Source organism: Rhinatrema bivittatum, chromosome 3, assembly GCF_901001135.1.
Source record: "Rhinatrema bivittatum chromosome 3, aRhiBiv1.1, whole genome shotgun sequence".
NCBI lineage: Eukaryota > Metazoa > Chordata > Amphibia > Gymnophiona > Rhinatrematidae > Rhinatrema > Rhinatrema bivittatum.
In genome coordinates, this window is record NC_042617.1 from 275,440,562 (window position 1) to 275,466,017 (window position 25,456).

Here is a 25,456-nt window from a genome sequence, read left to right on the forward strand (position 1 = left end):
CGCATTGAAGCGTTAGGGCCCATGAACCCCACTCTGACGTCCCCGCCTGTTGCTCCGGGGGGCCACTCTATTCCTCAGATCCCCGTGCAGGCCACCGTGGGCGGTCATGGACAAGCAACTCCCACGCAACTCCCGGCACCCTCTCGATACGCCGGAGATGCGAAGTTGTGTCGGGGATTCCTTAGCCAGTGCCAGGTCCGTTTTTCCTTGCTACCTGCTCAATTTCCTAGTGACCTGATTAAAACCAGCTACATTATGTCCCTACTCGATGGGAAGCCTTTGATCTGGGCCTCTCACCTATGGGAGAGAAGAGACCCGGTATTTGGAAACTTGAACCAGTTTCTGTCCGCTTTCCGACAGATATTTGATGAGCCTGTCCGCAAACCTACCGCTGTCTAAGAACTACTCCGGTTGCGACAGGGTACTCGGACAATGGCCGAATACGCAACAGAGTTCCGTACCCTAGCCGTGGAGCTAAACTGGAGAGAGGATTGTCTCCATGGGATCTTCTTGGAGGGCCTATCCTCACGCCTTCAGAATGAACTAGCAGCCAAGGAACTCCCGGACGACCTTAATGGCATGATAGATTTGGTCAATCGAGTGGACTGTTACATGCGGTTTCGCCTTCCGGAAGTTAAGACAGCGAGGAGGCCCTCGCCTTCTTCCAAAGGCGCACCGGGAGCCCTTCGAACGCCCGCCGAAGATCCCATAGAGTTATGGGACGTGGGAAAGTTTCCCCACAGGAGCGCCAGCGGCGAATGAAGGAAGGACTTTGTTTTTACTGCGGCGCAGCAGACCATCAATTAGCCACATGCCCGATGCGGTCGGGAAACTTCCGGGCCTAGGACCTGAAGGAGGTCTCTTCCTGGGCCGTACTTCACCTGCACCTCCACTAACGCTACCAGTGGCGTTAACTTCTGCTGACGGTGAGTTCCACACCTTAGCCCTGATGGGCACCGGCGGCAATTTCATTATGAAGAGCCTGGTGGAACACTTAAAGATCCCACAAGTTCGTCTTCCAGCTCCTTTGGTCATCTTCTCGATCCAAGGTAAACCTCTTCCGGAACGTGTGACACACACCACGGTTCCCGTCCAGTTGAGGGTTGGGATCCTTCATCGGGAGCAGATGCCATTCTGTGTGTTGGAGTATTCCGTTCATCCGCTCATCCTGGGCCTTCCCTGGCTTCAGGAGCACGCTCCTCAGTTCAACTGGAAGACTTTGCAGCTATCTCGCTGGGGGCCAAATTGTCATGGCAATTGCCTCCAATCAGTGACTCCAGTCTCCTGTTCCATTGCCTCCACCAGTCTTCAGGGCCTGCCGACCCCCTATGCCTTGTACGCGGACATTTTTTCAAAGCAAAAGGCCGAGATACTGCCTCCTCATCAATCATTCGATTGCGCCATCAACCTCCTCCCTGGCACTGAGCCTCCTCGGGGGCGTACCTATGCCCTCTCGCCTGCAGAGTCACAGGCCATGACAGAGTACATCAAAGAAAACCTGGAGAGGGGCTTCATTCGGAAATCAAGGTTCCCAGCAGGGGCTGGGTTCTTCTTCGTCAGAAAGAAGGACGGAAGCCTTCGCCCTTGCATTGACTACCGGGGCCTGAATGCTATAACGGTCAAGGACCATTACCCCTTGCCCCTCATCTCTGAGCTCTTCGATTGGCTGCAAGGTGCGAGGATCTTCTCCAAGTTGGATCTCCGAGGGGCTTGCAACCTGATCCGTATCAAGGAGGGTGATGAATGGAAGACGGCCCTCAACACCCGAGACGGCCACTATGAGTATTTAGTGATGCCGTTCGGGCTCTGTAATGCTCCAGCGGTGTTCCAGAACACCATGAACGAGATACTCCGCGATCTTTTATATCAGTGCGTGGTAGTGTACCTGGATGACATTTTGATATTCTCGGACTCTCTGGCCACTCATCGTCAGCACATCGTCCAAGTATTGCAACGACTCCAAGAACACAGACTATATGCGAAACTCGAAAAGTGCCTTTTTGAGCAGGAGTCCCTTCCCTTCCTGGGGTACATCGTCTCCAGCAAGGGTTTCCGTATGGACCCCCAGAAGCTGAAGGCCATTCAGGAATGGCCGCAGCCGTCTGGATTAAAGGCACTTCAACGGTTCCTGGGTTTCGCTAATTATTACCGATCATTCATACCTCACTATGCGTCCATCGTTGCCCCGATGACAGCCCTGACCCGGAAAGGCGTGGATCCCAAGAACTGGCCTCCGGGAGAGGAGGCCACCTTTCGTTACCTCAAGGAGGCATTTCTTCAACAACCGTGCCTTCGGCATCCGGATCCGCAGCGGCCATTTGTCTTCGAAGTGGACGCATCCTCAGAAGGCGTAGGGGCCGTTCTGAGCCAGACTTCTGAAAGTCATAAGTTACGTCCGTGTGCCTTCCTCTCCCACCAGTTCTCTCCGGCAGAGCGGAACTACGCCATAGGCGACAAGGAACTCTTAGCTATAAAGGTAGCCTTAGAAGAGAGGCACCCTTGGCTAGAGGGGGCGCAACACCAGTTTACGGTCTATACAGACCATAAAAACCTTGAGTACCTGCACCGGGCGCAGTGACTCAATCCTCAACAGGCACGTTGGGCGTTATTTTTCACCCGTTTTAACTTTGCCTGTGCTATCGCCCTGCCGGGAAGAATCTCAAAGCGGATGCCTTGTCACGAGTCTTCGAGACCACCGAGAACCCTGATGACCCTCAGTTTATCATCGAGCCATCACGGGTCCTACTGGCCGCCACCACGACCATCCCTCCTGGGAAAACTCTGGTTCTGCCGCACCCGTGGAAACAAGTCCTGGCGTGGGCTCACGACTCCCGTTGCTCCGGCCATCCGGGACAATCCCGGACCTTACAGACCCTGCGCCGATACTACTGGTGGCCAAAGGTCAACAAAGATGTCCGGGCTTACGTAGAGTCCTGCCAGTCATGTGCTCGCCACAAGAGGATCCCCGGTTCGACCCCAGGCTTGCTTCAGCCTTTACCTGCACCCTCGGAACCATGGACCTATTTGGCGATCGATTTCGTTGTCGATCTGCCATTATCCAGTGGCAACATGGTCATATGGGTGGTCGTCGACCGGTTTAGTAAAATGGCACACTTCGTGCCACTCCCAGGATTGCCGTCCACACCCCAGCTGGCCCAGCTGTTCGTCCAGCACATCTTTAGACTAAATGGCCTACCAAGAAGTATCCTTTTGGATTGAGGGCCTCAATTTACTGCCAGGTTTTGGAGGGCCCTCTGCCAAAAGTTCGATGTTACTTTGGACTATACGTCTGCCTACCACCCGCAGACCAATGGTCTTGCGGAGAGAACGAACCAAACTTTAAAGCAGTTCCTCCGTATTTACGTCAACGAGAAACAGGATGACTGGGCTAGCCTGCTACCCTGGGCAGAATTTGCACTCAATTCGCATCTCTCCACAGCTACCGGATCCTCGCCATTTCAGATAGTATATGGGAAGTTGCCACGCCCGCCACTGCCAGTTCCCATTCCAGTCACGTCCCCGGTAGCCCAACTCTCTGCAGACGAGTTACACCGCCTGTGGATCTCCACACGGCGCGTGCTGATCAAAGCCAGTCAGGCAGCAAAAAGGTATGCCGATCAGCGAAGAAGACCATATCTGCCCCTCAGGCCGGGCCAAAAGGTATGGCTGAGCACACAGTTCATCCACTTGAAGCTGCCATCAGCGCGACTGGCCCCACGATTTATTTGGCCGTTCCCCATTGTTCGACAACTTGGTGCCGTTTCGTATCAGCTTCGCCTTCCCTCAAGATACACAACACATTCCATGTTTCCCTCTTGAAGCCTCTGGTGTTATCATGGCCTTCCAGCACGCCTCCGACTCCCCAACCTATTGCCTCCGAAGATGACCTCACCTATCAAGTCCGAGAGGTCTTGGACGTGAGAAAGCATAGGAAGAAATGGGAATACCTGTTAGCGTGGGAGGGGTTTGGCCCAGAAGAAAATACCTGGGAGCCGTTGCCAACATCTTAGACCGGGGCTTGCTTGAGCAATTTCACAGAGACCATCCATCTAAGCCCAGGCCTCCAGGGAGGCGCCCTAAAGAGGGGGGTACTGTTGTGTTCCGTGCCGTGGACAGCCACGGGCGCGGCCCTGTACCTCACCCGCAGAGGTGAGGTACAGGGCCGCGGAGGAAATCCAAGATGGCCGCCGTCATCTTTGAGGGCGAGGCTGTGCCTCCTCCACAGATTTAAAGGGGCCAGGCCCCTTAACTACTCACAGCTGTCTCTAATGGGCCAGAGTAGAGGAAGTATAAAGGGAAGCTTCCTCTGCCCATTCTTTGACTTGGCAACATCCCACGTAGTCACGTCTGCTTGCCTCGGTGAGTTCTTGTACTTCGGATCCTTGTTCCTGTCTTGGCTTGGTGTTCCTGGTTCCTGACTTTGGATCGGCTAGCGGTGATTCCTGGTGTGTGACTTTGGACTGGCAAGTGGCGATCCCTTGGTATACGACCTCGGACTGGTAAGCGGCGACCCTCTGGCACATGACTTCGGACTTCTTCTGGACCATCATCTCCAAGGGCCCACCTAAGTCCCAGCGGCCCGGGTCCCTACTGGCTCCTCCCGGGGGGACCCCGGGCTTACAGAGGTGAAGCTTCAGTTAGCCCTTGCACCGACCTCTCGACTCCTTGACCTCTCAAAGGTCCACCTAAGTCCCAGCGGTCCGGGTCCCTACGAGCTCCTCCTGGGGGGACCGTGGACTTCCAGTGGTGAAGATTCCGTTCTTCTCCTTGACGTCACGACTCTCCGTCTGCTTCCACGGTCGCCTCAGTCTCCAGTGCCAAGGATCAGCTGGTCACATCTTCTGTTCTGCCTCGCCACCCGACGGGAGAACCTACGGATCTTCCTCCTAAGGTACACCATCCTCCCGTCGGCCCAAGGGTCCACAAGCCTGAGCATAACAATAAATCCCTCTAAATCACAGGTGCTATTAAGATTTTTGATTTATTGTCTCTGATCTGACATCTGAAGAAGAGGCCTATGTAGTTTTAAAAGCTTTTTTATTTTGCAGCTATTTTTAGGTAGCCTCACTTGTTCTGTTTACCTAATAAGTAGTGTATTGGTGTTTTAGGGCCTGATGTAATATTTGCAGTGTTCGAAAAAAGAAAAAACAAAAAGGTGTGAAAAGTAATATCATACATCCAAAGTTTATAGAATTACTAAAACAAACTGGCATCATAAAATTTTATCTGCACAAACTTCGTTCCCCTGCCTTTTGCCTCTCAATGGGCTACAAACAGTATCAGGATATGGCTCACTAATTAAAAGTCATCTACTAGTTTTCAAATTTTTGTGCAAAAATGTGTCGTACAAACATGCCATATCCTGATACTGCTTGTAGCCCATTGTGAAGTAAGAGGCAGAGGAATGAAGTTTGTGCATATAAAAACATTTCTGATACCAGTTTTTTAGTAATTCTATAAACTTTGGATATATGATATTACTTTTCACACCTTTTTGTTTTTCTTTTTTTTTTATTTGATTCAAGGTATGTGCTTACTATTTTTTTTTTTTTAGTTTGTACTAACATATTTGCAGTGTTGCCTTTTTATAGGTAGGGTTGTTGCTGTTTGAGTGCTGGCAGTTAGTGCTGTTTTGGTATGGAAGGTTTACTATATTGTAATTGTTTATTCATGGCTTTCTAAGGGCCAAGTCCACACCCAATGTGTGTTACGAAATGCCTAATGCCATATGGGTTCCAACTGTCTTTTGTATGCTGGGGAGAGGGGACAGAGGGAGCGAGACTGATGAAGACTTGTGGGGGAGAGGGGGGCGAGATTTAAATCCCCTCCTATTAATGTCAGCGCACGCCACTGAGTCATCCTGGGTTGTATTCCTTCTGGCCCCAAGAACATAAGAACATAAGAACATGCCATACTGGGTCAGACGAAGGGTCCATCAAGCCCAGCATCCTGTTTCCAACAGAGGCCAAACCAGGTCATAAGAACCTGGCAATTACCCAAAAACTAAGTCTATTCCATGTTACCATTGCTAATGGCAGTGGCTATTCTCTAAATGAACTTAATAGCAGGTAATGGACTTCTCCTCCAAGAACTTATCCAATCCTTTTTTAAACACAGCTACACTAACTGAACTAACCACATCCTCTGGCAACAAATTCCAGAGTTTAATTGTGCGTTGAGTGAAAAAGAACTTTCTCCGATTAGTTTTAAATGTGCCCCATGCTAACTTCATGGAGTGCCCCCTAGTCTTTCTACTATCCGAAAGAGTAAATAACCGATTCACATCTACCCGTTCTAGACCTCTTCATGTTCAGATTTTCTAATTCCCTGCAAACTCTTCATTCAGTAAATGGATCAGCATCTGCCCGTGACCCATGTGCACCTCTGCCAAACTCCTGGCAGTCCTCTAATCTGTGTACACGCAACAAAGACTTCTGTTCTGCAGTTCTTTTTAAAGTCTCACCCTTCGCACTTTTCTCCTTACGGTCCCATCTCTGCTTTTTCTGCTTGCACTGAAACACCTGAGAAAAAGTCTGGTCGCTTTGCTTTACTACCTTAACTATTATTCTTTCCCCTGCTCAGGCTGTTGCCAACCTCCTTATCTTACTACTACCACCAAACATTTCTATAGGCTTCTCTCAGCGTTTTCAGATAATCTTCTCTTAGAGACCTTCATTTTTGGGTTTTATTTTATTTTTCCAGGGAATTTGTCAGTCTCTCTATATATATATATTTTTTTTCTTTTGTAATTATCTGTTTATTGCAAAAAGAACCATAACATAATAACAGGCACCAGCATACATGAAACTCGAATACACGTAAGATACAGCCTGAAACCGTAAGTACACGTTACCACACTTAACATAGAAAAGAAAAGAAAACATCGTTTCCCAACAGGAAACTCATTTATTATAACTGTACCACTAGGCAACAGTGCTCTGCATATGGGTCCTAACGCATTAGAACCAATAGAAGTTAACCTCCTCCCAAGAAGCCCATCCCTCCCCCGGATAGTATTCATCCGTGATTGGAGTCAGACCTCTGTTGATAAACATGCCACGTTTTGTGCAATTTAGCCAAGGTATCCCTTCTGGAAGCAGTCAGATTCTCCATAATATAATAAATCCACTTCAGTCTCCGTAACACCTCTGACACTGAGGGCGCTCGTGGGTCCTTCCATCGTTTAGCAATTTCGCCCCAAACAGCGTGAGCAACCGCGCGAAGTAGGAGCCTGTGCTCACCAGACACGTCGGCGTCTGGGGTATGCAAAAGAACTTCCTTTGGGGTAAACCATATGGGTGCACGCACCAGGTCGTGGAACCAGGTTTCTACCTGCTTCCATAATCGTTTTATTGCTGGGCAGGTCCACCACATAGGATAAAAGTCACCCTCTTGACCACATTTTCTCCAGCGTAATGAGTCCTTGCTAAGCCCCATCTGTTTTAGCTTGTGTGGGGTAATATACCATCGAAACAACATTTTATAACTGTTCTCTACCATAGAAGCAGCGGTTGAGCTGCGACCAATCGCAGAAAAGCATACATCCCTTTCTTCTTCCGACAGTTGCCCGCCCAAGTCTTTTTCCCATGCCTTAATATGGCGCAAGAACAGAGGCGCAGCCCCATTAAGCAAAGAATACATTTTTGATATAACCCCTCTCATCAGGCGAGTTTTATCACAATAACCTTCCAGAAGTGTCTTCCCTTTATTCATATCTGTACGCACTGTTTTAGAGAACAAAAAATGGCACAGTTGTAGATATGCGAAATGATCGGAGGTGCCCAGCTGATACGCAGTTTGCAGCTCCACAAGGGGGTTTCACCCCTTGATCAGACCAAAATTGACCAAGTGTCAACATCCCCTTTTTAGCCCATTCATGAAAGATTTTCCTTTCACGCCCTGCTGGGAAATCTGCACATCCCCGGATCTTGGTGGAGGAAAAATATATTTATTTATTTATTTATTTATTTATTGGTTTTTATATACCGAAGTTCCTGTATACAATACATATCACTCCGGTTCACATTTAACAGATATAGCTATCGCCGGGTAGGCGGTTTACATGGAACATATCAAATATAATATAATGAACAGAAGAACTATAATACAGTGTAATATATTATATTAAGAAACAACTAAGATCAACTTAGGTAACAACTTGGAACAAAAAACTGACTCAATGTGAGCATTACATTATTGTGGTAAGACAAGGCTGGAAGTTTTAATGCGGTCTCCCACCAATTGTTTTCGCCAACCCTGCCAAATAAGCAGTGTAATAGCCATACAGGGAGACCGGAGCCCTATATCAGTCGGTGGAGGGCTCCTCCCCCAAAACCAATCGTCATATATTACATTGGAAACCATATCTCTCTCTAATTGTACCCATTATTTAACTTCCTTATTATTATGGAAGTCCACCACTGCTCGTAACTGAGAGGCAACGTAGTACTTTAAAAGATTGGGTACCCCCAAGCTTCCAGCTATTTTATTTTGGTAGAGCACCGCCTGTGCCACCCTTGGAGGTCTCCTCTTCCATATAAAGGAAAAAACTTTAACCTATAGGCCTTTCAAAAAGTGAGATGGCACTATACATGGTAACGTTTGAAAAAGATATGCTATCCTGGGTAGGAATGTCATCTTAATGACCGCAGTTCTGCCTAGCCAGGTGAGAGTCAACCGGTCCCAGGCTTGTAAATCTCTCTCCAGTTTTTTAATTAACGGCAGATAATTTAAATTGAACAAATCCTGATAGTCGGAACCTAGCAAAACCCCTAAATATTTCACCGTTTGTTTCGCCCATTGAAAAGGACATTTCAATTTTAATTGGGGAATCATGGATGGTGGTAGAAAAATCGGCAAAATCTCCGACTTATCCTGATTAACCTTAAAGCCAGACACTTTCCCGTATGCTTCTAAGAGCGGTATTAGACCCCACAGGGAGCGTTCAGGTGCAGCTAAAGTAAATAATACATCATCAGCATATAATGCTAACTTATAAGTTTTGTCTTCGATAGTGATCCCTTGAACCTCCTCCACTGTCCTGATTTTCGCTGCAAGAAGTTCTAAGCATAAAGGAAACAACAGGGGTGATAGGGGGCAACCCTGTTGAGTTCCCCCTGTACCTCAAAATTAGCCGAATAGCTCCCATTTACTTTTATGCAAGCAGCGGATTGTCTGTAGAGTTCTTGGACCCAGGTGAGAAACCTCCCTCCAAGCCCAACCTTCCGTAGCACCTGAAACAGAAAGGGCCAATGGACCCGGTCGAAGGCCTTCTCAGCATCTACTCCAAAGAGTATTGAGGGAATGGAACGCATTTTAGCATAGTGAATTATATTTACCACTTTTCTGATATTGTCACCTGCTATTCGGCCTGGCATGAAACCCGCTTGGTCATCAGGTACTAACAGTGGGATTACAAATTTCAAGCGATTTGCCAGAATTTTCGCTAACAATTTTAGATCGATATTAATAAGTGATATGGGTCGATATGAACTACAGAGCAGTGGATCTTTTCCAGGTTTAGGCAGTATTGTAATGCCTGCTACTTTCGCCACCGGTAGAATATGACCCCCTGTTCCTAAATTGTTAAACATGTCTACTAAGGGACCTACCAAGACTTCCTTAAATTTTTTATAGAAAAGAGGAGTATAACCATCTATCCCTGGCGCCTTTCCCGGCTTCAGGTCAGAGATAGCAGCTAGCACCTCCGCAGAGGTGATAGGTTGACCAACTCCCTCCGACAATGATTCCTCTAAACTGGGAAGTTGAACCTCTGCCAGGTACTTCTGAATGTCCGCCTCAGAAGCGCTATCCTCCCTTGAATACAAAGTGGCAAAAAACTGATTAAACTGTGATCGAATCCCTTCCCTGTCCGTGACTACCGTCCCCTCTGATGATTTAATTTTAGTGATTTGAGATTGGGCCATTCGAGACTTCAAAGTGTGAGCCAACAATTTTCCTGCATGATTACCATGTTCGTAATAGGTTTGTTGAACTAGGTCTAACTGGTGAGCCCTCTCATCCGCATCTAGCTGTTGTAGCTTGTATCTGATATCCCCCAATTCTATCAAGAGAGTCCTAGAGGGATTTAATTTATGAGCTTTTTCCACTGTTGCCAGTCTGTCTTTCAAGATCCGACTTTGTCTAAGCTTTTCTTTCTTTTTATATGAAGCTTAAGCGATAAATTTTCCCCGAAGGACCGCTTTAAGGCAATCCCACAACAACACAGGCGTGGTCCCTTCAGTATTATTAGTGATTAAATAATTCCTAATAGCTGTGCGGATGTCCTGTTCTACCGCCCCATCCTTGATTAAGGAATCATTCAACCTCCAAAATCTGCGACCATTATCAGTTCCAGCTCTATGAAAAGACCACCATATAGGGGCATGGTCAGACCATGTAATGTTTCCAATGTTAACATCAGAAGTTAGCCCCAGCACAGTATTATCAATAAAGAAATAATCAATTCTGGTGTAAACATTGTGAGCTTTAGAGTAGTAAGAATAATCCCTCCCACTAGGTTGTCGTTCCCTCCAAATATCGACTACCTGCCATTTTTCAAGAAACATTTGTAATGCTCTGCTATCGGCTGCAGAATAATGCCCCTTTCCTTTGGAGCAGTCAACCTTGGGGTTACATACCAAATTAAAATCCCCCCAATGATCTGCTTTCCGCTTTTAAACTGGAGCAATTGATCATCAATCCGCTGCAGCACCTCCCTTTGTAGCGTGTTGGGGTTATACACATTTACCAAAGTATATAAAATCTGATTAATATAAAGGGACACTATTATAAATCTACCCTCGGGATCCCTAAAAACAGAATCTACTTGGGCCATAATATCCCTAGAAATTAAGATCCCCATTCTGGTGTATTTAGACTTAGGCGTACTAGCAGCCAGAAATGCTAATGGGAAACGAGCATTGTGCAGTAAGCCTTCGTGCCACTTGCGTAGGTGAGTCTCTTGAATAAACAAAATATTGGCCTTCAAGCTAAGCGCTTCTTTAAACAGGCTATGGTGTTTGGCTGGGTGGTTAAGGCCCTTAACATTCATAGAAACTATTCTAACAACTCTTTTAATGAACTCTCAGCTATAATCCTCTTAATTCATTCTCTCCAACCTGAACATGCATACCCTCCTCATCCAACCTAATAATGCGTACTGGACTTGATATGTTTATTTCTGTAAATGTTCACATTGTTATATTGTTGCAAAACTGCTAAGAAAAATGTTCACTTTGTAAACCGTTATGATGGCTCTACTGAATGACGGTATATAAAACTCATCAAATAAATAAATAAATAATAGACATCATAGCCCTCCCCACTCTTCCATTCTGCCTATATCAATCCCGCTCCTCTCTGCTTTCGTCGGGAACCTACCCCAGACACCGTAGAATATCCAATATAATAGCCAGTGGTCTGCCCTCCACCATCTGCTGTAAATTTCCTCCCTATCCTTCCCCAATCCCCCCCTCCATCCCCACCCTCCCCCTTGCAATACCCCGCCGCCGTATCATCGGCAGGGAATCCACCGAGGTGAAGTGAGGTCCCCCTCCCTCCCCCATCGTCCCTCCATCCAGAATTACACAAACAATATATAACTTAGAACATTGAGAACAGTAGAAAGATAATATATGAGAAATCCAAAGGATATGCAAAATGCAATAACTATGGTATGATCAACCCTCAAGTATCAGCATCAATTCCATCGGTGGACAACCCAAAGTTAGGGAAGGTCCGATAAGACCTCCAGAGAGAAAACTTAGACCCCAGATGTCCATAATCAAGTAACGGATGGGCCCTCCCCACCATCCTGAGGCCTGTTGACCCCATTAGATTTGCGTTGCAGTCTGGAGCCTGTCGTCCCCATTCTGCTGCCAGCGTGGACGGTCCGCTGCTGAAGATTTTTGTATTCCACTCACCACCTCGGGAAGAATCAAGCCCTCGCCTGCCAGCACTGTAGCTGCTTTGGACGCCATCTTGATGAAGTGCGTGCAGCCATCTTTGGTAAAAGCTAACCCGGTCGGGTACACCCATCTATATCGCAGATTTTCTCGACGAAGAAGCGCGGTCACTGGCTGAAAGTCTCGTCTTTTTTGCAACGCGGCCGCCACCAGATCATTATAAATAGTAACACTCTGGCATTCCCATGTAATGGTGTCCATCTTGCGAGCTTACTGCATTATGGCCTCTTTCGTATGAAAACTATGTAGACACGCTATAATGTCTCTGGGGGTATTCATCCTGGTAGCTCTTAGCACTCTGTGAGCCCGGTCTAATACAATTTTGCCATCCAGCGAATCACTACGCTCCGATCTTTCATTTAGCACTGCTCTACAGAGCTTTTGCACTACCAATGTCACATCCGCGAACTCCTCCGTTTCAGGTACTCCCCGCACTCTAATATTAGCGTGCTTCGAGCGGTTCTCCATGTCCTCCAGTTTAAGCAAAATCTCTTCGTTGGACTTTTGAAGCGCTGTGAGGTCCTGTCGGAGGCGTGAGGCTTCCACCACCTGCCCCTCAACTATGCTTTCCACATCCTCGACCCTCTGGCCAAAATCTCCGAGTTCAGACCAAAACTCAGTCAGCACTGCTTGCATATCAGTTTTAATAGATTTAATATCCTTTTGGATTTCTAGAAACCATTGCTGAAAATCATCTTTAGTGGGTTCTGACATCGCTCCCAGCCGTCTTGCCTCCTTTCCTACTGTCGCAGCGCATGTAGCCGCTGCATCTGGCTGAAGCGAGTCATCCGCCATTTCATGTTCTCCCAGCCCGGGTTCTTCACCCAGGGCTGCGAATCGTGAACCTCCCGGTTCATAGGAAAAAGTTTTCAAGTCCATTTATTTTTTTCCTAGGATGCATCTCTGAGGTGTCAGCCGGCCCCTGATGCTTTCCAGAAGTAAAACTTTTCCCCGGGTTCTCCGATAAAGCTTATTATAGGATGGATGAGAGAGGAGCTATCGCCTCAAGCGACCATGCTGTAGGGGTAACGTCACTTCCCTCCTGTCAGTCTATACTATAGCAAACAAAAACAGGAGAAACTGTTTCCACTTTTTATTTGTTATAATAAACACTGACAAAGCAGTGGCGTAGCCAGAATTGATTTTTTGGGTGGGCACAAGGTTAACATGGGTGGGCACAAGGCATGCAGGTCTACTAGTTGTTTTCGTACTGATAAATAATACCATATACTGCACCCTAGAATGGCTTTCTAAGTAGTTTGAAACAGCCATTATGTGTCATGTATGAAACTTTAAAATAATTTACTACAATTATTTCAAGTATAGAAAACAATCAAATCCAATCATATAATAAAACAGAAATTAATGTATTCTTTTTTTTTTTGCAGAAACCCAGAAATCTTCATAAATACAATAAAATATAATTAATCATCAGAACAGGTGCAGCGCAGAGCTAGGGCAATTCACATTACAAGTAACATGAAAAAAAAAAATTCAAATTCTGGTGTCATCTCAGCAAAAAATAACCCTCCACTGCTATTTTGTGAAGTAACAAACTCTTGCAAAGAAAGAGGCATCTGGAACCTTGCCATACAGTCACAGCACTGACTCTCAGGATTCAAACAGCAACCTTATGAACAAGCAGCAATGCAAATACTACACCAGGCCCTACTGGAATAACAGAACAAGCTGGACTACTACTACAGAGAAACTATATGCTAGAAATACTGCATTTCCATCACACACACAGGCAAAACTGAGACTGACACTTACCTAATATAGAAATAAGAGACTATAAATTAGAAACAGAAACATGTAGATAAAGCCAAAATAGAAAGCCTGAGAAACTAAAATGTCTGAACAGTGGAATACTTAAGAAAGAGCAAAATACAAAAATATAAGAATGCACATTCCCAAAGATGACATATTTAAATTGCTAACATCTCTCTCTCTCTCTCTCTCTCTATATATATATATATATATATTTTTTTTTTTTTTACCTTTGTTGTCTGATCTTTGTATTTTTCTAATCAGTTGGTCCTGGTCTCTTTTTCCCAATTTTTCCCTTGTCGCTCATTTCCTAATTCCTCTTCAGTGTCTTTCCTACTACTGTCTTCTTCCCTTCCACACACACACATATATACATACATGCTTTCTCTCACAGACTCCCTCACACACTCAGGCTCTCACTCTCGTATGCTCTCTCCCCGCCCCCCCAAGCTCACATTGTCTGCAGACATACATACAAGCTCTCACTTTCTCACCCCTCCCCAGGCTTATATTCTTATGCACACACAGACGCACATCCAGGCACCCATTCTCATCCACACACACAAACCCATACTCCCATTCTCACCCACACATACACATATTCAAGCTCCCATTCTCACCCACACATACACACATTTAAGGTCCCATTCTCACCCACACATACACACATTCAAGCACCCATTCTTACCCACATATTCAAGCTTCCATACTCACCCACACACACAAACCCAGACCTCCATTCTCACCCACACACACAAACCCAGGCTCCCATTCTCACTCATATATACACACATTCAAGCTTCCATCCTCACCCACATATTCAAGCTTCCATTCTCACCCACATATTCAAGCTTCCATTCTCACCCACACACATTCAAGACTCCATTCTCACTCCCATACACACCCAGGCTCTGATTTTCACCCACACACACACACACCAAGGCTCCCATTCTCATCCACACATACACATTCAAGCCTGTGCACAGTTTCCGCTTCCTCCCCCCAGAGCAGGAAGATCAGCTGGCCTCTCCTGCTGCAACTGGCCTCCTGCTATCTTCGAGCCATACGGCCGACCGATCTTCCTGCTGGGGGGGGGGGGAGCGGAAGCTGTGCGCGGCGCTTCCACTCTCCTCCCCCCCAACAGGAAGATTGGTCGACCGTACGCAGGAGGCCGGTGGCAGCAGGATAGGCCAGCTGATCTTCCTGCTCTGGGGGGAAGAAGCGGAAACTGTGTGCGGCGCTTCCGCTCTCCCCCCCCCCCCCCCAAACAGGAAGATCGGTCAGCCGTACGGCCCGAAGATAGCAGGAGAGGCCAGCTGATCTTCCTGCTTTGGGGGGAGGAAGTGGGAGCTGTGCGCAGCGCTTCCGCTCCCCTCCCCGCCCCCCCCCCCCCCCGCAAACAGGAAGATCGGTCGGCCATATGGTTGCAGGACTGCTTCCCCACGTGTGCTGCGATGGTGCGCCAGGCATGGGTTCTCCTCTTCACTGTCGCGGGGATGGGATCCCGCGACAGCCTTGCAATTCCGGTGTCAGTTGAGTGGGCCTCGGTCTAAATTGGGTGGGCACCTGCCCACCCAGGCCCACCCGTGGCTACTCCACTGTGACAAAGTGCCTGGAAAATAAAATGAAGACAAAGGTCCTTTCCTACCCTTAATATGACCCCTCCTGCTTCCTGGATGCTTAACCCTTTTGCCCTTACTTTGTTCAGCCTTGTTTAAAAATATATATATATATATATTGATCTCTTTCTCCTCCTGGAGGGGTCTGGGTCGGAAAGGACCCGAGTCTTCATTTTTTTCTTTTATTTTCCAGGGAGCTTGTCAGTGTTGTCAGTGTTTATTGCAACAAATAGAAAAATGGAAATGTTTTCTCCCATTTTTGTTTGTCACAAGTCAATGGCAAAGCACTGGAGCAGAATTCCCCGATTCACAGGAAGCTGACAGGAGCCGCTGAGTGAATGCTTCTGCCAGGGCGCCTGGCGCTGTGCTGAGACCACCAAACCATTTCACACAGGCCACGGGATTTGAGCCAGTGGCCTGGATGCGAAAGGCTCTGTACAATGATGGCCTTTTATTTACAACCCACTGTTCTACGCGACAAAGAACTCCCCACTCCGCCGGTCCCTCCTTGGTACATGCCCTCATCTGAACAGCGCTGGCAGCCTTGAAGTCCAGGGCCCCTGACCTTGGTGTAACCCCAATCTCCTCCCTTTGCTCTCATATTACCTACGCTGTCTGATGATCACTGGAACTTAGGTGACCGCCTGCCCCACGCTGGAAATATTTATCCCTGTTTATAAGCACTAGGGGGGGTTCTGTAAGTACAGTATTTGCCGGAAATCTGGGACCTCCCTACTTCTAACTGATTCTGCAGATGAGGCCTTCTTCCTGCACAAGGCGTTTTGGTCTGTCTCCGCCTAGGTGGGGGTGTAATATGTACACAGAGGATTCCAAACCAAAGGACAACACTAGCAAGCCAGCAGCAGCTGCAACGTTGCCTTCCCTCTCCTGTGAGAGGTTCTACGGGATGCAGGGATCCGATTCAGTTTGCGTCTGCACTGCCGATGCAGCAACCAGGCAGGTTCCTGTGCTAGTGCTTGGCCCACGTCTCAGGTTAAGTTCCTTGTCTGTGAATTCCGAAGATCACTGGCAGCCTCAGGAAAGGCTTTGCAGCGGCGAACTGGCTTTTCCTCCAAGGAATAGCAGTTCTGCACTGGCATCATCAATGTAGCGACAGGCATCCACCCCAGGGCACTAGAGTGGCAGTTTGGGGGAGGGGAGGGAGCAGCAGGGCAGGACCCCCCCCCCCCCCCCCCCACACACACACACACTGCCACTGGTAGTAGCAGGACCACTATCCAAGACATAATGGGCTGCGGCCGGAGAGGTCCCTGCCCCAGGAGCAGCGGCAGCCATAGCAAAAGGGACCCATCCCGTAGCAGCAGGGCCCCTGTTTCAATGTGGAAAAAAAAAAACAGCACCCGAGGGCCACCACAGCAGCAACAGGCCTCCACGGTCGGCTCCATTCACAGCAGAGGGCACTGCTAAACTGAATATTTTCCTTGGGCGTGAAATGGCTGTGAAAGCCAGTGAAGATCTCAAGGTCAAGATCTGGAAAAGATCAAGAACTAGAGGAGGAGATCTCAGGGAGGCAGGAAAAAAAAAAAAAAGCTAAAGCACCGGTAAGAATCCGTATGGGATTGAGAAGCATCACCGCCTGGAGCTGAGGCACCTTTGCTTTCAGACAGCTCGATCCAGTAAAGTTCAGTTGAAGATTTCTCGTCTGTAACGAGCTCGCTGCGCACAATTCGGACGCATAAGGCAAACCAGCGATTCAGTCTCCAATTTTGCGCATCCGTAGTGCTTCTTAAAACAGACGCGTAACCCTTCCCGCACCCGGCATGTAAATGAACGAATTAGCTGTATAATGAAGGAATTAGCTATTCCCCTCCGATACCGTAACGCGCGCTCAGGTTCTCTCATTAGTAACGCACTGTTTTGCCGCGGCCGTAACGTGTTAGTTTACCGCCTCCCCCTAGTAGGAGTTAGGACTGTGAGTCTAGTAATAAATCCATTGACACCGCTTAAGATACTCAAAAACAATAAAACACAATTTAAAAAAAAAGCGATACAGAGATGATCGAGAAAATGTAATGATGTGGGACACATAAAACCTGTCAGAAGAAAAAATAAAAATTTTTAAATACCTGTCGGAGGGCCGCGTGGGTCCAGGCGGCCGACGTGGGTCCAGGCGGCGGGAGCCGGGTGGTCGCGTGTTAAATCTAGGCCGCGGGCGGGTGGGCGCCTGTTCCGGGCGGCGGCGGCAGCGGCGGCGGGGGGACACGCGTTAGTTCGAGACGGCCGGCGGGTGGTCGCGTGTTAAATCTAGGCTGGGTCCGCACAGGCGCGCATTCACTGCCGGTGGGGGCTGCCTCTCCCGGCAGCCCCCACCGGCAGTGAATGAATGAATGCGCGCCTGTGCGACCCCTGCGATTGGGCGCTCAAGGCGTGACGTCACGGCATGTGACTGCCTTGAGCGCCGAATCGCAGGGGTCGCACAGGCGCGCATTCATTCACTGCCGGTGGGGGCTGCCGGGAGAGGCAGCCCCACCGGCAGTGAATGAATTCATTCATCCAGGCGGAGGAGCCGGCTGCTTTCGCCACCGGCTCCTCCGCCTGGATGAATGAATTCATTCACTGCCGGGAGAGGCAGCCCCCACCGGCAGTGAATGCGCGCCTGTGCGGACCCAGCCTAGATTTAACACGCGACCGCCCGCCGGCCGTCTCGAACTAACGCGTGTCCCCCCGCCGCCGCCGCTGCCGCCGCCCGGAACAGACGCCCACCCGCCCGCGGCCTAGATTTAACACGCGACCACCGGCCCCCCGGATCCCGCCGGCCGCCTGGACCCACGCGGCCCTCCGACAGGTATTTAAAAATTTTGATTTTTACACTTCCTGGTACCTGTCATTTCAAATGTCATTTGAAATGACAGGTACCAGCGCACCCTGGTTACTGTATAGGCGCTGTATTAAGCGCCTATACAGTAAAATGGGTTACGCGGCCATAACCCTTCCCTACCGCTTTAAAGCCGCGGCATGCATTTGCATGCGATTAGAGGAGAGTATCGGGGAGTTAGTGAAGAGAACTGTGCGTGCGGGGAGGAAGGGTGCGCCTGACACTGCCGCACTGTTTCTACCGCGGCCTTACTGGATCGACCTGAGAGTCCAAGTACTCCTCAGCAGGTTAATTCACTGGGGACAGAGATTCAGCCTCTTTGTAAAGGCGTTAATGTCTACATTATCCTTAAACAAAGAAAATTCCTCCCTGGTCTCTGCAGTTCATCCTGCACTGAGAGAGGGAGAGAAGTAACCACAGCCCCAGACAGACAGCAGAGCTAGCCGGAGTGAATAGGAGAGCCAGGGTCCCTGTTGATGGAGTAACACATTTAAAGGATGGCAGGGATAATAAGGTAGACCTCACGCTCATGAAGAAATGTGAAATTCTGGGCATGTATCCACTGCAGCAGCCCATGCAGCCAGAGGGACTCTGAAATTGCAACCATCAGTCATTTCCAGGCCATCGGGAGCACACCCCTTGCGAGATGTCTTGGCAATCCTAGCAGCTGCCAGAATGGATGGGGAGGGGGCTCCAAACATATGAGAGAGCAGCAGTCGTGGCAAGGGCAACATCTGCACCGGTTGTAGCCAGAAGAGCTCTGCAGCTTAAGGAGTAGAGGGCAGATGGTCAGTATAAATTACCATTTGTTCTATCTACCTTTCAAGGGCACAGTGCTATTAGGTGAAGATTTGGATGTCCTGATTAAAAAAAAAAGTTGAACAGCGGGGAGCGGGGGCAGGGAGGGTGGAGGGCAGTCTTGAGGTACAGGGGTTTATGTATAAAGCACGAGTGTGCCTATGATAGTTAGTTCGGAGTGTATCACAGTAGCTAGAGCCTTGTACGGTGTGATCATACACCGTTTATCATCTGTCTGTTACGATGTGTACTGCACTATAATATCTAACTACTCTATGTACAAATTCACAATACTGTCCATATGGCCACCTGATTGTTCACTTGTTTATGTATTGTTACACAAAAGTTCTAAATTAAAAAAAAAAAAAAAAAGTTAAAGGACAGTAAAAGGGGCCAGCACCACCGCAAGATTGTAGGTTTAAGAGCCCTTCGTTTTGTCTAACTACAAAGGTATCCATTTTATTACTTTTGCAGAACAGGGTTTCCTAAAAGAACACCCTTCAGAAAATTGAGTTCTTTCATTTCTATCACAAGGATCATTAGCTAGGTGGCAGGAAGGGGACCAGACACCTAGCGCCCTCAGCTAGGCCTGGATTTGTGAATAGGCACATTAGACCCATGCCTAGGGCAGCAGAAATGTGTAGGTGGCAGACTGGCTGAAGATTTGCTGCTTTCCAGCTGTGCAGAATCTCACTCAGCAGAGAACAGCCTTTTGCTTCCTGATCTAGCCTCTCCACTCCCGTGCAGCCTGCAGGAAGCAAGAGAGGAGGAGGGTGAACCTGGAGCAGACATAGCAGAGCAAAGAAGAGCTGCTCTGCTCCCTAATCCAGCCAATCAGGGAGGGGGTAAACCTGGAGCAGACAGAGAGCAAAGGGGGATCATTTTGGAGAGGTTAAGAAGGACTGCCTGGTGGATAATTAGGGCTAAGGAGAGAGAGTCTGTGGAAGGGGAGGGGTTCAGCTGGGGCACACGTGTGTGTGTGTGTGTGTGAGATAAAGAGAGGGGGGGAATGTGAATAGGGGACAGTGTTTGTGCATGTGAGAGAGAAAGGATTGGTCCCAAATGTGTGTGAGTGTATTGGGAGGGAGGTCAGAGAGAGGATGCAAAGGGGATCAGGGCTAGAACACCTTCCTCCTTCCCAACTTCCCTTGCCCTCACCACAATTCCAGATCCTCTCTTCCTTGATCTAGAGTTGTCCCCCCCCCCCCCCCCCCCCATATCCTGGATCATCCCTCCTTCCTACCTCTCCCATCTCCTTGATCCTGGGAACTCCCCCCCACCCCCCCCCCCCCCAAAATGTCCTGGAACCCTCCTCTCTCCCTCCTCTTTCTACATCCCAGGTTCCTGATCTAGCCCCTCCGCCTCCCTCAATGTCGTCATCCCCTCCCATCCTTACTCCTCCTCTCTCTCTCTCCTCCCCCCATCCCCAGTCCTCTTTTCTCCCCCTCCTTCCTTTACTGATGCTTGAGATTCCTTTTCCTCACCCAGTAAAAAGACAATAAATTAGACAGACATAAGCAAAGTTGGAAGGCTACTTTACTTTTATAATGTAATATACACAAGATGGAAATGTTTGTTAGTCTGCTTCATTATTTTCTAATTTTTTGCTACAGAATCTACCCACGAGTTGTTGCATGAACCTGTGGGGCTGTGCCTCAGACTTTCTGCTCCTTGTTGTCTGAACCTGTTGGGGGGTAGGAGACAATCTACACTGCCTCAGGGCAGCAAAATTCCCCAAGCCAAAATGTTCACTTTTATAGTGGGAGAGAAAATAGAACTGCTCTCAAGAAACGTCCTCGGACTCAGTTGAGTGGTTGGCCAGTTGGAAAGGACAGGGAGCTCACTTTTCAAAGGCTTTGGGTCTCAGTAAATCAGCCGGAGGTGAGAGCCATGTTCAGAGCCTTGTGTGGATTCACATGTAGCGGATTGGCAACAAGCCTGCCCGTCAGGCAGTATACTGATGCCCGCCTCTACTGTACATAAACAAATGGGCGCACCAAGAGCAAGTGAAATGTCACCCGTGTGAGCCCAAATCTTTCTTTTGGATCTGAACAGTAAAATGTCTAACACTTTCGAATAATAGAAGGACTAGGGGGCATTCCATGAAGTTAGCAAGCAGCACATTTAAGACTAATCGGAGAAAATTCTTTTTCACTCAACGCACAATAAAGCTGTGGAATTTGTTGCCAAAGGATGTGGTTAGTGCAGTAGTGTAGCTGGGTTCAAAAAAGGTTTGGATAAGTTCTTGCAGGAGAAGTCCATTAACTGCTATTAATCAAGTTTACTTAGGGAATAGCCACTGCTATTAATTGCATCAGTAACATGGGATCTTCTAGGTGTTTGGGTAATTGCCAGGTTCTTGTGGCCTGGTTTGGCCTCTGTTGGAAACAGGATGCTGGGCTTGATGGACCCTTGGTCTGACCCAGCATGGCAATTTCTTATGTTCTTATGTCTCAGGTTAAATAAAAAAAAAAAAAAAATCCAACCACGTCAGCAAAATTCTAGTTCACCCAGGCAGAAGGATTTTCACAGATTTGCCACTTGTGGAGAGTTCCAGCAATAACCTTCACAGCAGCTTGAATCAACAGGAAGGAACAGCAGTAGCTAACCCTTTTTTAGGGTTTTTCCTTGGGGAAAAAGGACACCCCTTTAGGCACTGCAGAGACCTGACAAACTTGGCGCACTCCATATGGCTCTTCTAGATAGGGAGAAAGCAATTTGCTACTGGATTCAAATGGGATCAGTTTCAGAGTCACCCAAATAATGTTCTGTGTTACCTGCCACTATACTGTCTCTTAAAATCAGCAGGATTTCGGGGTGGGGGGGGTGTTGGCTTTGGGTGCACCTCCCTCTCCCAGTCCCTCCACCCTTGTGCGACTCCAAAATAAAACTTCAGGATTCACTCCATTTGATTCCAACCATCTTGTTTATTTTCTTGCACACACATGACACAGCAAACAGAGATCCCAGTTCAGACTGCCAGTACATCAATGGAATGTAAAGCTGTCCGATGCAATTTGATAATCCACATTGGGCAATGCTACTTGTACTGCTGCACTTTCACGCACTAGCGTAATCCTATGGTACTCACAGCAGGATGATTTGCCCCATGCCTCAGCAGGGGGAATCCCAGTATTGGTTGGCATTTCCCTCCCTGGAGCTTCCAAAATGCTCTTCATGTTGCTGGGTCCTCTAGGGCAGCAGGCTGGAGAGGGAGGTGTTTCCTGTTCCAGTGCTCTCTCTCCAAGGAGCGAAGTTACTCAAACTGCAGCATGCTCAGGTTGCCACAACACAAAAACATTAAAAACTCCACAGGGGGCACTTGAGTACCATTTTAGCTGGTAAACATGGATTACATAGTGTCCTCCCCACCCCCCTCCCCCCACGAATCCTGACGCCCCCAACGCATTTAACAACAGTTAAGTATTTAAGCAGCATCATATTATATGGCCCAGTCATCCATTGCTTAACACACATAGCATTACATTATTTTTAACAACTTATGGCTCCGGTGATACCTTAAGACTATCTTCTGTGTTAGAAAATACCAAATGTGATGACAACCAATTAACCCTGGCAATATCCAGGGCCACATATAAGTGGTGTCATGGCAGCAAATGTCACTCCACCAAATATACTGCACAAAACAAGATAATGATAGTGACATGATTAAATACTTTAGCCTTTCAGCCTGGCTGTGACACACACAAGCACAGACACTGTCAAAGAGCTTCCTATGGAGGAATTTTTAAACAAGAAGTACTACCCTAAGGTGAAACTGCATCTGAGAGTCCTAGGACAATCTCCAGGCAGATACAATTATGCCCTGCCCTAGTCTGGCAGGCCGGACTCAAGAAGCAACCCCTCAGAAGCGACACAGAGCTGCAAGGCAGGACTAGGGCTGGTCGTCTGCCTAGCCAGACCCCCTCCCCTGCAGGTTAAGTCCTTGGGTTCTGGGAGCTGGTAGGACTTTCCACCCGGCAAACATCAGGGCTGGGAGCTGAGTACAGGCAAAGGCTGGGAGCTGGATGCAGGCACTGGCTGGGCCCGAACCAAGGACAAGGGCAAGGCCTAGGCAGGGACTGAACTGGACTGCGCAGGGCAAGTGCAGGAACTGGACATGCAACAGGAAGCAAGAATGCTCAACAGGGCACGAGACTGGGCAAGGTAATCATAGTGAGTACGGAGGCCAGAAGGCAGGATAGGCAGTTACAAAAGGCTACTGAGCAAGGCAGCAGAGCCTAGAAGGCCACAAAGCACGGGAGGAGGCCCGGGTAGGCCACAAGGCAAGGTATAGCAGGACAGGACTGGCCAGATCAAAGAGCCAAGGTGACTCCATGATGAGGCACTGAGGGACTAGATAGGCTGGGTTAAGGAGGGCTGAGGCTGAGGCATCAGGTGATCAGCAAGGAGGTAACTTGCACAGCTGGAAGATGGGCTTACTGAGGACCCCTGGTGGAGGGAAGGCTGCACAGCCATCCCCCTCCCCTTTAAGACCCCCTCCTCCTCCTGGGTCCCATTTGCCATGCGGGCTTTGATCAGTATGTACTGGGATAGAGTCTCTCTCTGAGGCAGTGGTCTTGAACCAGAGTTTCTTGGACACTGCGTGGCTGGGCCAGAGACTCTTGGGCGCTGGGTGGCTGGATCCTTCAGCAAGGTTTAATTGCACAGGTAGGATTTTTTAAAATTGCTGTTGGTAGCTTTGGCTGTTGTAGAAATATTCTGAGTAAACTTAAGACTGCTTTAATGAGGATTCTAGGCAAACTGGAGTAGAATCTAAGCAAACTTGCACAATATGTAAATTACCTTTAGCTGGAACAGAGGCAAGAAGATTTGTTGTCTCAGGCTGCACTCTTGATTGGCTGTTGTGCAGTGAGCAGTTTAGGGGCTAGACACCCGCCGACAGGTTAGTTCTGGAAAGATCATGTTGCCAGAACTGCTTTTTTTTCACATCCCCACCAGTCAGGATGAAAAGAACCACAGTTAAAAAAATCCACAACTGTGGGTGGGTTACCACTCGGGCATCCAGCAATTAAATGAAGTAGAAGGTGCTTTAAATTTAGAAACGACTGATTCTTTAGCCCCTCCGACTTGCTGATAACTTCCTATGTTGACCATCTTTCTGACTCACGACTCCTCGCTATGTCTTCCTCCCTCACTATACTTATTCCCAAGCAATCCTCTTTTCTCCTCTCCCCACCTCTCTAGGAACCCCGCTAATATTTACTGTACTGTTATTCAATATGTATAACCATAGCATAAGTCTGTAGTTATACCTTTACATGCATTATCCAGGTTAATCTATTAATCATGCTGTGTAAAATTTTAACCAAATATTTTATGTTTAACTCTGTTTCCATGTATTTTCAAACTTTGTTGTATTTTCATTGGAAAAGCCTGTTGCTGCATTATGTTCCACTGTAAACCGAGGTGATGTTCCAAACGTGCCACGGTGTATAAAAAAAACCCCCTTAAATAAATAAATAAATAGAAAGTTTTCTGTTGGCTCCCTGCAAGTCTGGTAAGCCAAACACAGCCCTTGTTAAGGTTGTGCTGGAAGTATCTGTTGTGGTAAGGTCACAGAAGCTGAACCACTAGCCATCTTAGGCTTTGAAATTCCTGCAGTCTGACACACAGGCTCAAGGACAGAGGAAGTACTGCGTTCTGAAACAGGATTTACTTTGGTAAGTATCGCTTTTAAATAGCTTTGGCTGGTTTTAGCTGTGACTGGATTTGCTGTGGTTTTCAGGGAAGCTGGTCTTGGTGTCTGTGGGAGAGGATATTGGCTTTGAAACTCCTGCAATCTGACCCAAGGGCAGAAGAACTGAAGCAGGATTTGCCTTTTCAGGTGCAAGTTTAAATTTTGTTTTTTGCTGGTTTCATTTGTAAGCAGGTGTGCTGTTAAGTTTTCAAGGGATCTGGGCTGGGAGCTTCCTCAGCAGATTGCAGGCTGGCACTCACTGGTGTTTATAGTTGGGAAGGCATTTTCAAAGAACCATAACCAAAACAGGTCTCTGTAAAGTGAGGGTTGCAAAACAGCACCTTTTATATCTCCACAAAGCAGGGTTGGGAAAATGGCATGAAAAACATTCTGGGAAGTTTGGTGGCTTCCAGATTGTCCGGATGGTTTTCTGTGCTGCAGCTGAAGCGGGATTTGCCCTTGCAGAGATAGGAGGTAATTTTCAAAAGGATTTACACATGTAAATGAAACTGCTATTGTAGCAGTTTTCAAAAGCCATTTACTAGTGTAAAGTGTGCTTATGCGAGTAACTCCTATGGACAATTCAAAGGCATACTCGAGTAAAGCGCATTTACACATTTAAAACCCGATTTTCAGCGTGTAAATGCTTTTAAACTCAGGCCCATAAGGTTTTACTTTGGCATATTGTGGCTGTATTAGCTGTGGTTTTCGGAGAAGCTATGCTAGTTTTTTCTGAGCGGCAACTCCCATGCTTTAGAGTCTGGAG

The 25,456-nt window shown here is 47.9% G+C and overlaps 1 protein-coding gene across 2 annotated transcripts in view; it reads left to right on the forward strand.

The window, feature by feature from the left end:
• The first annotated feature begins 23,111 nt into the window (after nt 1-23,111).
• Nucleotides 23,112-25,456, forward strand: part of LOC115087471 (inactive dipeptidyl peptidase 10-like) — a 135,520-nt gene continuing 133,175 nt past the window's right edge. For both annotated transcript variants that reach the window (XR_003855531.1, XM_029594695.1), the window contains exon 1: nt 23,112-23,660. The gene's annotated coding sequence lies outside the window, so the exon portion shown is untranslated. The remainder of the gene's footprint in view (nt 23,661-25,456) is intronic.